Raw genomic sequence first — 15,357 nt, forward strand, 5'->3', positions numbered from 1 at the left:
AATTGACAATGTTATTAGTACCAAGTTTATCATGATTATATGTTTACCTTTGCATGCGTGACCCGAACCCCTTAGACTCCCTTTTATTATATAATTTACATCATAATTCTTATTAATCATCAAACAACCAAACCAAACCAAACCAAATCGTAATCGACCTTGATAAAAATCTACCCATAGCAATTCACGAAGTAATTCCCGTTTCCTTGTGTTCGACCCCTATTGCTACATTAACTTGTTGTTTAGAGAATTTATCTTTGCATAGGTACGCGATAAGCCTATCAAATTTTGGCGCCGTTGCCGGGGAAACGGTTTTATTGCTTATTGAATTGTCGATTTTTATCTTGTTTTTCTTTGTCTTGGGGAACACTTGTTCCTTGAGACCGTTACTTATCCTTTTCCTAGAAATTGTTGTCTTATGCCCAGGTCCTCTCGTAGTGGAGAATTGCTTTCACCGGATTCCGAGCCCGAGAAAACCTTTAGGAGAAGATGACGATTTTGGAAGGAAGTGAAAGAAGCCACTTCTCCCATACAAGTTGAAAGTGCTAGAAAGTCTTACTTAGACGATCTAGAGGTTCTTGAAGAGGAGGAGGTTTCTTGTTCATCATCTCCACCACCACCACCATCTACTACCAAAAAGATGGTGAAGCTTTCCGATCACTCAAAGCCCACCGTGGCCATGTTTCCGGCTGGAATCACAACCACTCAAATCACCGCGCCGGAATTCGAGATCAAACCGGCTCTCATTAGCCTTGTGGAGAGGAAGCAATTTGGAGGAAGTCCTTTGGAGGATCTCAATTTGCATGTGCAAAATTTTTGTGACTATTGCTCCATGATCCGTCAAACGGGCGTCACTCAAGCCCAAATAAGGGAGATACATTTCCCTTTCTCTTTGAAAGACAAGGCTAAGCTTTGGATCAATAGCCTTGATCGCACTGCCTTGGCAATCACCAATTGGGAGACTTTGGCTCTAGCCTTCTATCGAAAGTTTTTTCCACCGGAGAAAACTCAAACTTTAAGGAGCCAAATCACCGGATTCCGTCAACAAGCTCTTGAGAGCTTATATGAAGCTTAGTAGAGGTACAAAGAGCTTCAAAGACAATGCCCACATCATGGGCTAGATGATTGGTTTCTTGCAATAACATTCTACAATGGATGTTGTGCCGAGTCCCGAAGGATTCTTGATTCCGCCAACAATGGGCGGTTTGATCAAATTGACACCGATCTTGCTCATTCCACGATCGAATCTATGGCGATTCATGATGCCCAATATGTCAATTCCCGAGTTGTGCCATCCAAAGGTAAAGAAGAATCCTCTAACAACTCCGTTTTGCTAGCTCAAATTGCTTTGCTCCAACAACAATTGGCGGAAAGAGATGCTAAGGATTCCATTCAACAACTCAATGTTGTGTCTTCAACAAGCCAAATCGTTGTGTGTGACGGTTGTGGAGGTGCGGGTCATTATGTCGCACATTGCCGAGCCCCCATTGAAGAGGTAAATGCTTTTCAAGCTTTTAGACAAAGTTCATATCCACCGGGTACCTTTTCCAACACATATAACCCGAATTCAAAATTCCATCCGAACTTGTCTTACAATAGCAACAATGTGCTTAACCCTCAACCCCCACCACAACAAAATGCCTATGTCCCTCAACAACAAAAATATATCCCTCCACCGGGGTATCAAAATCAACAAAGGCCCCCACAAAACAATTACCAACAAAATCCACCACAAAATGCCCAACAAAACAATCAAGGAGTTGGTAAGCTCGAGGGCATGATAATCCAAATGCAAAGGGAATTGTTGGCTCAAATTCAAAAGAATGATCAAGCTCATAGCGCCGCGGTCAAGATATTGGAACAACAAGTGGCTCAACTAGCCGCTTCTAGCTCTCAAAGGAAGAATGGTCAACTACCTCCCCAAGGTGAGCAACCACATGAAACTGCTAATTCTATTTCCTTGAGAAGTGGTTCAAGCTATGATGGGCCATCCATGACTTTGGATGATGAGGTGGTTGTCAAAAAGGCTAAGCTTGGGGGAAATGACAAAAAGAAGGCTAGTGAAGAGCCTGTTGTTAAAGATCGTGTGCCATTTCCTCATCGATTGTTGATGCTAAAGAGGAGGAGCAAGCTTGATGCCAAAGATGTTGGGTCTCCTATGCCAAATGAAAGTGATGAGGTGGTTGTTGAAGAAATCTCTCCTAATGCTAAGGAGAGTGATGTCGTTTCAAAGGAAGTGGATGCTCCTAAGGAGAATGAGAAAGAGATAGTGAAAGATGTGGAGGATGCTTCTCCCAAAGAAGTTGTTCAAATACCATTTCCTCATCGTCTAGCAAAGCACAAGGAGGAAGGTAAGTTTGCTAAATTTTTGGAAGTTTGTAAAAATTTACAAGTCACCGTCCCATTTTTAGAATTGCTTACCCAAGTCCCCTCCTACGCAAAGTTTATGAAGGAAATTCTCTCAAAGAAGCGATCTTTCAATGAGGTTGAGACCATTGCTTTCACCGAAGAGTGTAGTGCACTCTTACAAAACAAGTCTCCCCCGAAACTTAAGGACCCCGGTAGCTATTCTATTCCTTGCACTATAGGCACATATACCATTGATAAGGCCCTTTACGACCTAGGTGCTAGTGTAAGTGTCATGCCCTATTCCCTTTGTGAAAAACTTAACATGGGTGCTTTAAAATGCACAAGTACAACATTGCAAATGGCGGACCGTTCTTTAAAGCGACCTTTAGGTGTCTTAGAAGACGTACCCGTCAAAGTTGGCAAGTTTTTTATACCCGTTGACTTCCTCATACTCGATATGGACGAGGACTCACAAACCCCAATTATATTGGGTAGGCCATTTTTACGCACCGCGGATGCGCTAATTGATGTGAAAAATGGGAGGTTGTCATTGGAAGTGGGTGATGACCGGGTTTCCTTTAGCAAAAACAATACCATTAGAAGCCCAATATTACAAGAGACTTGTTATTTATTTAGCACTGTGGACTCTTCTTATGCCTCTACTACGCTTGGATCCTCACTAATGAATCCGTTGGAGGACGACGTGGGTGTTTATTGCCTTGTAGGTGATGATGCTAAGGACGCTATTGCTAAAAGTGGAAAAAGGAAGAAAGGGAAATTTTATTTGAAGAATTTCAAATGGTTGCGGAATGCAAAGATAGCTATGAAATGGAGCTTGGTTGGTGGCAAGCTCAAGAACAAAACTTGAATCGAATAGCTTCTTACGTCGTGCGGGACGTTAAACCAGCGCTTCTTGGGAGGCAACCCAAGCTTTTTATTGCTTTTATTTATTTTTCTGCAATTTATTGTTTTTCGTAGATTAGTAATAAAAATACTCGACTTAACGATATTTCTTTTGTGATTCCTAGGTAAAAATGAAGAAAGGAGAAATTGGAGTGCACTTGACACGCAACCCCATGCAATAACCCCGTTCGGGGACGTGGTTTTCAAGAAACAAGAAGGGAATTAAATCAATGCGGAAAAAAAAGCAAAACTCGAAGAGGAGGTCAACCCCGATCGGGGTTGGGTGGCCCCGATCGGGGTCGTGGTTCTGTGAAATTTTGGCCTTTCTTCCTTATGCGGGTAAAGAGTGAATCGTTTTTATCATTCTTATAGAAACCCGATGGTACCTCCATTCTCTTTCTCTACCATTTTTCTTCGCTATTTTTCACTTTAATCACAAAGAAGCATTCTCCATCCCCCGAATTCATGCTAGCTTGGGGGAGATTAGCTAGTCGAGTATGTTTTTCATTGCTTTGCATATTAGTTTAGATCTTGCATCCCATTAAACATAACCTCTAGTCCTTCTTGTTTTGTGCTTTGAGCCATTTTTATGGTTTGATTGGGTGATTTGGATAGTTGGCACATTGAGGACAATGTGATGTTTAGCTTGGGGGAAGATATTGCATTTGCATATAGCATAGTTTGCATGTAGTGTAGAAATTTTGAAAATTTTTGAGAGAAATTTTTGCTTTGTGCTAGCTTGTAACCTACTTTCCTCTTTACTTATCCTATTAATAGCTTGTTGCTAATGATTTATTCTTTAATGAGGGATATTAGCTACATGGGGATGTCTTGACATAGTAGGTGGGAGATGAAGAATGAACCGAATAGGCTTGATCTTGACTATTGGCAAGCTACAAAAATGGTAAGGTAGAGCCTCTTTTGACCGATGCATCCATATCCGGTCTCTCTTAGATGAGTGTAGGTCTCCTTATGATGTATGTTTTATCAAAACGCACAAGTATGGTTCTCATGTCATCTCTTGGTAAGCATGCATTCATTTGTTATAGCATTTTGGAGCCATTCACATGATATATTTGCCTTCTTGACCCCTTCACAAACAAATTTTTCCTAGCTACATTATAACTTGCCTACCTTGTTGAGCTAGTAGCTTGTTTTGGTCTTGTTTGGGTGCTCAATTGGGATTTATTTCAAAGTTTGAATATCATGTGAGCTTGGTCATAATGATCAAGAAAGACAAAAAAAAGAGAAAAAAGAAATGAGAAAAAAATTGAAAAATTGGAAAATGAAAGAAAATGAAAAAAATGAAGATAGAAAAAAATGAATGAATGAGAAAAAGCATGAAAAAAGAAGTATGCATTGAAAAGAAAGAAAAAAAAAAGAGAAGAAGAAGTTGATGTAGGAAGCTCTCATGCATTATTCATATATTTTGGGGAGTTTTCTCATGATTTGAATTGTAAAATTGGTTTAGAATTGGGATTGAGCACCTTTACAATTTGGTAGTTGCTAGCTTGACTTAGCTCCAGATTACCATAATTCATTTGTTCCCCCTTCTTACCCATGTTTATTTGCCTTCTTCCTACTCATTTGGCTTTTTTATCATGCTTACATTTGATTGTTTTGGCTTACTAGTTTTGATTGATTACCATACTAGATTGCGGGCACATTATTATAAGTCGAGGATAGTTAAGTGTTTATTCACAAAAATTGTCCTTTCACATAAAAAAGAGTGTGAGTGCCCCGTGAGAGTCCATAAGTCGAAAGATCATGCAAGAGCTCAAAGGTTCATTCAAAGTTTTCTATGCTACGCCGTCATGTAAATCTCAACCATGCTTTGCTTTATTCCTTGCCCATGTTGTTTCGGGTTTTTAAATCATTATGCTTAGCTTGTTTGGATATTGCAATTGATGGAATTTGGTTTCTTGCTTGAGGACAAGCAAGGGTTTAGCTTGGGGGAGTTTGATAAGTGAATATTTTATATACTTTCATCCCCTATATTAGCTCTATTTTATTTGGTATTTAGCACTTATCATAGTGTCATGAGCTAATATTTGTTGTTCTAGTGTATTTGCTTGTCTTAACATGTTTTTGTAGGAATCTAAGCATTTAGAGGCTTTTTCCTATCATTTTATACACTAAGTTCATTAAGCTAATCAAGACCAAGTGTTGGACTAAGCATGGAGCATTGGATTGGGTTTTGCATGAAGAAATTGATGGATTAGTATGAGTAATGCAAATGTTGCCAACAAACAAAGTCAAAGCCCAAATGTTCAAGTCCAAGTCATGGTGGAAAGCATAAGATTCCAACATGCTTAGGATGCGTTTTGGGAGCTCTAAAGATGTTAGATGGAGCATTTACCCGGGTGCATTAAGGGTCATTAATCACGCACTTAGGATTCCTCAAGCAATTAAGAGAGGAATTAAGAGTAATCATCCGGAAACACCCGACCCCGATCGGGGCCACCTATGCATCTCAAATGTTTATGTTTCTCCTTCCTCTCCTATAAATAGGAGAGGTGTTCCGAGGTCTTAGTATCCAATCTTTACGTCCCATTTCCACTTTACAATAGCATTAAGCTTCATATTTCTCTCATTAGTTTACTCATTTTAGTTTACAAGTTGTTAAGCTTTCCTTAGTTTAATCATTCAACACTTTGTATTCAAGTTATTGTTCAAGCATTTCTTATTCAAGCATTTTGGTTATTATTTGTTCTTCCATACAAGTTCATTTCTTTAAGGTATTTCATTTTATAGTTTATGTTTCTATTTAGTTTATAATCAAGCACTCCATTTAGATTACTTTAGTTTAATTTCTTTTATATGTTAAAAAATTTAGTTCATATAAATCACTCAACCATGTTTGTCATTTCTCTTTATTTAGTTTGCAATTTACACCTTAACATGAGTAGCTAATTTCCTTAGTCTAAGGGTTAGGGGAGCCATGCAATAATCAAATATGTAACATGACAAAATAGATTAATAATAATATTGTTCATATTGCTTCTATCACATGCTTGTGCCACAATGTTTAATCTTTGTTTAGGGCCCTATTCATTTGATTAAGTTTGTTTATTCGTTCTATAAGTCGAGAGGCACGGAATTGAATTAGACTAAGCATGTATAGTAGGACGACCTAGTCATGGACGAGAGTTTCTCTAGGACCCGGTCTATGGTTGATGCTAATATTGTAAGATGGGTATCTTTAAGCCTAAGCAATTGACAATGTTATTAGTACCAAGTTTATCATGATTATATGTTTACCTTTGCATGCGTGACCCGAACCCCTTAGACTCCCTTTTATTATATAATTTACATCATAATTCTTATTAATCATCAAACAACCAAACCAAACCAAACCAAATCGTAATCGACCTTGATAAAAATCTACCCATAGCAATTCAAGAAGTAATTCCCGTTTCCTTGTGTTCGACCCCTATTGCTACATTAACTTGTTGTTTAGGGAATTTATCTTTGCATAGGTACGCGATAAGCCTATCAAATTTTGGCGCCGTTGCCAGGGAAACGGTTTTATTGCTTATTGAATTGTCGATTTTTATCTTGTTTTTCTTTGTCTTGGGGAACACTTGTTCCTTGAGATCGTTACTTATCCTTTTCCTAGAAATTGTTGTCTTATGACCAGGTCCTCTCGTAGTGGAAAATTGCTTTCACCGGATTCCGAGCCCGAGAAAACCTTTAGGAGAAGATGACGATTTTGGAAGGAACTGAAAGAAGCCACTTCTCCCATACAAGTTGAAAGTGCTAGAAAGTCTTACTTAGACGATCTAGAGGTTCTTGAAGAGGAGGAGGTTTCTTGTTCATCATCTCCACCACCACCACCATCTACTACCAAAAAGATGGTGAAGCTTTCCGATCACTCAAAGCCCACCGTGGCCATGTTTCCGGCCGGAATCACAACCACTCAAATCACCGCGCCGGAATTCGAGATCAAACCGGCTCTCATTAGCCTTGTGGAGAGGAAGCAATTTGGAGGAAGTCCTTTGGAGGATCCCAATTTGCATGTGCAAAATTTTTGTGACTATTGCTCCATGATCCGTCAAACGGGCGTCACTCAAGCCCAAATAAGGGAGATACATTTCCCTTTCTCTTTGAAAGACAAGGCTAAGCTTTAGATCAATAGCCTTGATCGCACTGCCTTGGAAATCACCAATTGGGAGACTTTGGCTCTAGCCTTCTATCAAAAGTTTTTTCCACCGGAGAAAACTCAAACTTTAAGGAGCCAAATCACAGGATTCCGTCAACAAGCTCTTGAGAGCTTATATGAAGCTTAGTAGAGGTACAAAGAGCTTCAAAGACAATGCCCACATCATGGGCTAGATGATTGGTTTCTTGCAATAACATTCTACAATGGATGTTGTGCCGAGTCCCGAAGGATTCTTGATTCCGCCAACAATGGGCGGTTTGATCAAATTGACACCGATCTTGCTCATTCCACGATCGAATCTATGGCGATTCATGATGCCCAATATTTCAATTCCCGAGTTGTGCCATCCAAAGGTAAAGAAGAATCCTCTAACAACTCCGTTTTGCTAGCTCAAATTGCTTTGCTCCAACAACAATTGGCGGAAAGAGATGCTAAGGATTCCATTCAACAACTCAATGTTGTGTCTTCAACAAGCCAAATCGTTGTGTGTGACGGTTGTGGAGGTGCGGGTCATTATGTCGCACATTGCCGAGCCCCCATTGAAGAGGTAAATGCTTTTCAAACTTTTAGACAAAGTTCATATCCACCGGGTACCTTTTCCAACACATATAACCCGAATTCAAAATTCCATCCGAACTTGTCTTACAATAGCAACAATGTGCTTAACCCTCAACCCCAACCACAACAAAATGCCTATGTCCCTCCACAACAAAAATATATCCCTCCACCGGGGTATCAAAATCAACAAAGGCCCCCACAAAACAATTACCAACAAAATCCACCACAAAATGCCCAACAAAACAATCAAGGAGTTGGTAAGATCGAGGGCATGATAATCCAAATGCAAAGGGAATTGTTGGCTCAAATTCAAAAGAATGATCAAGCTCATAGCGCCGCGGTCAAGATATTGGAACAACAAGTGGCTCAACTAGCCGCTTCTAGCTCTCAAAGGAAGAATGGTCAACTACCTCCCCAAGGTGAGCAACCACATGAAACTACTAATTCTATTTCCTTGAGAAGTGGTTCAAGCTATGATGGGTCATCCATGACTTTGGATGATGAGGTGGTTGTCAAAAAGGCTAAGCTTGGGGGAAATGACAAAAAGAAGGCTAGTGAAGAGCCTGTTGTTAAAGATCGTGTGCCATTTCCTCATCGATTGTTGATGCTAAAGAGGAGGAGCAAGCTTGATGCCAAAGATATTGGGTCTCCTATGCCAAATGAAAGTGATGAGGTGGTTGTTGAAGAAATCTCTCCTAATGCTAAGGAGAGTGATGCTGTTTCAAAGGAAGTGGATGCTCCTAAGGAAATTGAGAAAGAGATAGTGAAAGATGTGGAGGATGCTTCTCCCAAAGAAGTTGTTCAAATACCATTTCCTCATCGTCTAGCAAAGCACAAGGAGGAAGGTAAGTTTGCTAAATTTTTGGATGTTTGTAAAAATTTACAAGTCACCGTCCCATTTTTAGAATTGCTTACCCAAGTCCCCTCCTACGCAAAGTTTATGAAGGAAATTCTCTCAAAGAAGCGATCCTTCAATGAGGTTGAGACCATTGCTTTCACCGGAGAGTGTAGTGCACTCTTACAAAATAAGTCTCCCCCGAAACTTAAGGACCCCGGTAGCTATTCTATTCCTTGCACTATAGGCACATATACCATTGATAACGCCCTTTGCGACCTAGGTGCTAGTGTAAGTGTCATGCCCTATTCCCTTTGTGAAAAACTTAACATGGGTGCTTTAAAATGCACAAGTACAACATTGCAAATGGCGGACCGTTCTTTAAAGCGACCTTTAGGTGTCTTAGAAGACGTACCCGTCAAAGTTGGCAAGTTTTTTATACCCGTTGACTTCCTCATACTCGATATGGCCGAGGACTCACAAACCCCAATTATATTGGGTAGGCCATTTTTACGCACCGCGGGTGCGCTAATTGATGTGAAAAATGGGAGGTTGACATTGGAAGTGGGTGATGACCGGGTTTCCTTTAGCAAAAACAATACCATTAGAAGCCCAATATTACAAGAGACTTGTTATTTATTTAGCACTGTGGACTCTTCTTATGCCTCTACTATGCTTGGATCCTCACTAATGAATCCGTTGGAGGACGACGTGGGTGTTTTTTACCTTGTAGGTGATGATGCTAAGGACGCTATTGCTAAAAGTGGAAAAAGAAAGAAAGGGAAATTTTATTTGAAGAATTTTAAATGGTTGCGGAATGCAAAGATAGCTATGAAATGGAGCTTGGTTGGTGGCAAGCTCAAGAACAAAACTTGAATCGAATAGCTTCTTACGTCATGCGGGACGTTAAACCAGCGCTTCTTGGGAGGCAACCCAAGCTTTTTATTGCTTTTATTTATTTTTCTGCAATTTATTGTTTTTCGTAGATTAGTAATAAAAATACTCGACTTAACGATATTTCTTTTGTGATTCCTAGGTAAAAATGAAGAAAGGAGAAATTGGAGTGCACTTGACACGCAACCCCATGCAATAACCCCGTTCGGGGACGTGGTTTTCAAGAAACAAGAAGGGAATTAAATCAATGCGGAAAAAAAGCAAAACTCGAAGAGGAGGTCAACCCCGATCGGGGTTGGGTGGCCCCGATCGGGGTCGTGGTTCTGTGAAATTTTGGCCTTTCTTCCTTATGCGGGTAAAGAGTGAATCGTTTTTATCATTCTTATAGAAACCCGATGGTACCTCCAATCTCTTTCTCTACCATTTTTCTTCGCTATTTTTCACTTTAATCACAAAGAAGCATTCTCCATCCCCCGAATTCATGCTAGCTTGGGGGAGATTAGCTAGTCGAGTATGTTTTTCATTGCTTTGCATATTAGTTTAGATCTTGCATCCCATTAAACATAACCTCTAGTCCTTCTTGTTTTGTGCTTTGAGCCATTTTTATAGTTTGATTGGGTGATTTGGATAGTTGACACATTGAGGACAATGTGATGTTTAGCTTGGGGGAAGATATTGCATTTGCATATAGCATAGTTTGCATGTAGTGTAGAAATTTTGAAAATTTTTGAGAGAAATTTTTGCTTTGTGCTAGCTTGTAACCTACTTTCCTCTTTACTTATCCTATTAATAGCTTGTTGCTAATGATTTATTCTTTAATGAGGGATATTAGCTACATGGGGATGTCTTGACATAGTAGGTGGGAGATGAAGAATGAACCGAATAGGCTTGATCTGACTATTGGCAAGCTACAAAAATGGTAAGGTAGAGCCTCTTTTGACCGATGCATCCATATCCGGTCTCTCTTAGATTGGTGTAGGTCTCCTTATGATGTATGTTTTATCAAAACGCACAAGTATGGTTCTCATGTCTTCTCTTGGTAAGCATGCATTCATTTGTTATAGCATTTTGGAGCCATTCACATGATATATTTGCCTTCTTGACCCCTTCACAAACAAATTTTTCCTAGCTACATTATAACTTGCCTACCTTGTTGAGCTAGTAGCTTGTTTTGGTCTTGTTTGGGTGCTCAATTGGGATTTATTTCAAAGTTTGAATATCATGTGAGCTTGGTCTTAATGCTCAAGAAAGACAAAAAAAAAAGAGAAAAAAGAAATGAGAAAAAAATTGAAAAATTGGAAAATGAAAGAAAATGAAAAAAATGAAGATAGAAAAAAATGAATGAATGAGAAAAAGCATGAAAAAAGAAGTATGCATTGAAAAGAAAGAAAAAAAAAAAAGAGAAGAAGAAGTTGATGTAGGAAGCTCTCATGCATTATTCATATATTTTGGGGAGTTTTCTCATGATTTGAATTGTAAAATTGGTTTAGAATTGGGATTGAGCACCTTTACAATTTGGTAGTTGCTAGCTTGACTTAGCTCCACATTACCATAATTCATTTGTTCCCCCTTCTTACCCATGTTTATTTGCCTTCTTCCTACTCATTTGGCTTCTTTATCATGCTTACATTTGATTGTTTTGGCTTACTAGTTTTGATTGATTACCATACTAGATTGCGGGCACGTTATTATAAGTCGAGGATAGTTAAGTGATTATTCACAAAAATTGTCCTTTCACATAAAAAAGAGTGTGAGTGCCCCGTGAGAGTCCATAAGTCGAAAGATCATGCAAGAGCTCAAAGGTTCATTCAAAGTTTTCTATGCTACGCCGTCATGTAAATCTCAGCCATGCTTTGCTTTATTCCTTGCCCATGTTGTTTCGGGTTTTTAAATCATTATGCTTAGCTTGTTTGGATATTGCAATTGATGGAATTTGGTTTCTTGCTTGAGGACAAGCAAGGGTTTAGCTTGGGGGAGTTTGATAAGTGAATATTTTATATACTTTCATCCCCTATATTAGCTCCATTTTATTTGGTATTTAGCACTTATCATAGTGTCATGAGCTAATATTTGTTGTTCTAGTGTATTTGCTTGTCTTAACATGTTTTTGTAGGAATCTAAGCATTTAGAGGCTTTTTCCTATCATTTTATACACTAAGTTCATTAAGCTAATCAAGACCAAGTGTTGGACTAAACATGGAGCATTGGATTGGGTTTTGCATGAAGAAATTGATGGATTAGTATGAGTAATGCAAATGTTGCCAACAAACAAAGTCAAAGCCCAAATGTTCAAGTCCAAGTCAAGGTGGAAAGCATAAGATTCCAACATGCTTAGGATGCCTTTTGGGAGCTCTAAAGATGTTAGATGGAGCATTTACCCGGGTGCATTAAGGGTCATTAATCACGCACTTAGGATTCCTCAAGCAATTAAGAGAGGAATTAAGAGTAATCATCCGGAAACACCCGACCCCGATCGGGGCCACCTAACCCCGATCGGGGCCGCATGCATCTCAAATGTTTACGTTTCTCCTTCCTCTCCTATAAATAGGAGAGGTGTTCCGAGGTCTTAGTATCCAATCTTTACGTCCCATTTCCACTTTACAATAGCATTAAGCTTCATATTTCTCTCATTAGTTTACTCATTTTAGTTTACAAGTTGTTAAGCTTTCCTTAATTTAATCATTCAACACTTTGTATTCAAGTTATTGTTCAAGCATTTCTTATTCAAGCATTTTGGTTATTATTTGTTCTTCCATACAAGTTCATTTCTTTAAGGTATTTCATTTTATAGTTTATGTTTCTATTTAGTTTATAATCAAGCACTCCATTTAGATTACTTTAGTTTAATTTCTTTTATATGTTAAAAAATTTAGTTCATATAAATCACTCAACCATGTTTGTCATTTCTCTTTATTTAGTTTGCAATTTACACCTTAACATGAGTAGCTAATTTCCTTAGTCTAAGGGTTAGGGGAGCCATGCAATAATCAAATATGTAACATGACAAAATAGATTAATAATAATATTGTTCATATTGCTTCTATCACATGCTTGTGCCACAATGTTTAATCTTTGTTTAGGGCCCTATTCATTTGATTAAGTTTGTTTATTCATTCTATAAGTCGAGAGGCACGGAATTGAATTAGACTAAACATGTATAGTAGGACGACCTAGTCATGGACGAGAGTTTCTCTAGGACCCGGTCTATGGTTGATGCTAATATCGTAAGATGGGTATCTTTAAGCCTAAGCAATTGACAATGTTATTAGTACCAAGTTTATCATGATTATATGTTTACCTTTGCATGCGTGACCCGAACCCCTTAGACTCCCTTTTATTATATAATTTACATCATAATTCTTATTAATCATCAAACAACCAAACCAAACCAAACCAAATCGTAATCGACCTTGATAAAAATCTACCCATAGCAATTCACGAAGTAATTCCCGTTTCCTTGTGTTCGACCCCTATTGCTACATTAACTTGTTGTTTAGGGAATTTATCTTTGCATAGGTACGCGATAAGCCTATCAAATTTTGGCGCCGTTGCCGGGGAAACGGTTTTATTGCTTATTGAATTGTCGATTTTTATCTTGTTTTTTTTGTCTTGGGGAACACTTGTTCCTTAAGACCGTTACTTATCCTTTTCCTAGAAATTGTTGTCTTATGCCCAGGTCCTCTCGTAGTGGAAAATTGCTTTCACCGGATTCCGAGCCCGAGAAAACCTTTAGGAGAAGACGACGATTTTGGAAGGAAGTGAAAGAAGCCACTTCTCCCATACAAGTTGAAAGTGCTAGAAAGTCTTACTTAGACGATCTAGAGGTTCTTGAAGAGGAGGAGGTTTCTTGTTCATCATCTCCACCACCACCACCACCATCTACTACCAAAAAGATGGTGAAGCTTTCCGATCACTCAAAGCCCACCGTGGCCATGTTTCCGGCCGGAATCACAACCACTCAAATCACCACGCCGGAATTCGAGATCAAACCGGCTCTCATTAGCCTTGTGGAGAGGAAGCAATTTGGAGGAAGTCCTTTGGAGGATCCCAATTTGCATGTGCAAAATTTTTGTGACTATTGCTCCATGATCCGTCAAACGGGCGTCACTCAAGCCCAAATAAGGGAGATACATTTCCCTTTCTCTTTGAAAGACAAGGCTAAGCTTTGGATCAATAGCCTTGATCGCACTGCCTTGGCAATCACCAATTGGGAGACTTTGGCTCTAGCCTTCTATCAAAAGTTTTTTCCACCGGAGAAAACTCAAACTTTAAAGGAGCCAAATCACAGGATTCCGTCAACAAGCTCTTGAGAGCTTATATGAAGCTTAGTAGAGGTACAAAGAGCTTCAAAGACAATGTCCACATCATGGGCTAGATGATTGGTTTCTTGCAATAACATTCTACAATGGATGTTGTGCCGAGTCCCGAAGGATTCTTGATTCCGCCAACAATGGGCGGTTTGATCAAATTGACACCGATCTTGCTCATTCCACAATCGAATCTATGGCGATTCATGATGCCCAATATGTCAATTCCCGAGTTGTGCCATCCAAAGGTAAAGAAGAATCCTCTAACAACTCCGTTTTGCTAGCTCAAATTGCTTTGCTCCAACAACAATTGGCGGAAAGAGATGCTAAGGATTCCATTCAACAACTCAATGTTGTGTCTTCAACAAGCCAAATCGTTGTGTGTGACGGTTGTGGAGGTGCGGGTCATTATGTCGCACATTGCCGAGCCCCCATTGAAGAGGTAAATGCTTTTCAAGCTTTTAGACAAAGTTCATATCCACCGGGTACCTTTTCCAACACATATAACCCGAATTCAAAATTCCATCCGAACTTGTCTTACAATAGCAACAATGTGCTTAACCCTCAACCCCCACCACAACAAAATGCCTATGTCCCTCAACAACAAAAATATATCCCTCCACCGGGGTATCAAAATCAACAAAGGCCCCACAAAACAATTACCAACAAAATCCACCACAAAATGCCCAACAAAACAATCAAGGAGTTGGTAAGCTCGAGGGCGTGATAATCCAAATGCAAAGGGAATTGTTGGCTCAAATTCAAAATAATGATCAAGCTCATAGCGCCGCGGTCAAGATATTGGAACAACAAGTGGCTCAACTAGCCGCTTCTAGCTCTCAAAGGAAGAATGGTCAACTACCTCCCCAAGGTGAGCAACCACATGAAACTGCTAATTCTATTTCCTTGAGAAGTGGTTCAAGCTATGATGGGCCATCCATGACTTTGGATGATGAGGTGGTTGTCAAAAAGGCTAAGCTTGGGGGAAATGACAAAAAGAAGGCTAGTGAAGAGCCTGTTGTTAAAGATCGTGTGCCATTTCCTCATCGATTGTTGATGCTAAAGAGGAGGAGCAAGCTTGATGCCAAAGATGTTGGGTCTCCTATGCCAAATGAAAGTGATGAGGTGGTTGTTGAAGAAATCTCTCCTAATGCTAAGGAGAGTGATGCCGTTTCAAAGGAAGTGGATTCTCCTAAGGAGAATGAGAAAGAGATAGTGAAAGATGTGGAGGATGCTTCTCCCAAAGAAGTTGTTCAAATACCATTTCCTCATCGTCTAGCAAAGCACAAGGAGGAAGGTAAGTTTGCTAAATTTTTGGAAGTTTGTAAAAATTTACAAGTCACCGTCCC

General features: G+C 39.4%; 3 non-coding genes across 3 annotated transcripts; all 3 read right to left on the reverse strand.

The window, feature by feature from the left end:
• Positions 1–1,011: 1,011 nt before the first annotated feature.
• On the reverse strand, positions 1,012–1,119 carry LOC141624839 (small nucleolar RNA R71). Its single transcript, XR_012534642.1, has one exon. It is a non-coding gene; the product is annotated as a small nucleolar RNA R71 (small nucleolar RNA).
• A 6,358-nt stretch (positions 1,120–7,477) lies between these two features.
• LOC141624802 (small nucleolar RNA R71) lies at positions 7,478–7,585 on the reverse strand. The gene has a single exon (XR_012534607.1). It is a non-coding gene; the product is annotated as a small nucleolar RNA R71 (small nucleolar RNA).
• Positions 7,586–13,965: 6,380 nt separating this feature from the next.
• Positions 13,966–14,074, reverse strand: LOC141624931 (small nucleolar RNA R71). The gene has a single exon (XR_012534734.1). It is a non-coding gene; the product is annotated as a small nucleolar RNA R71 (small nucleolar RNA).
• Positions 14,075–15,357: the final 1,283 nt, after the last annotated feature.

This window comes from Silene latifolia, chromosome X (genome assembly GCF_048544455.1).
Source record: "Silene latifolia isolate original U9 population chromosome X, ASM4854445v1, whole genome shotgun sequence".
Classification (NCBI taxonomy): domain Eukaryota; kingdom Viridiplantae; phylum Streptophyta; class Magnoliopsida; order Caryophyllales; family Caryophyllaceae; genus Silene; species Silene latifolia.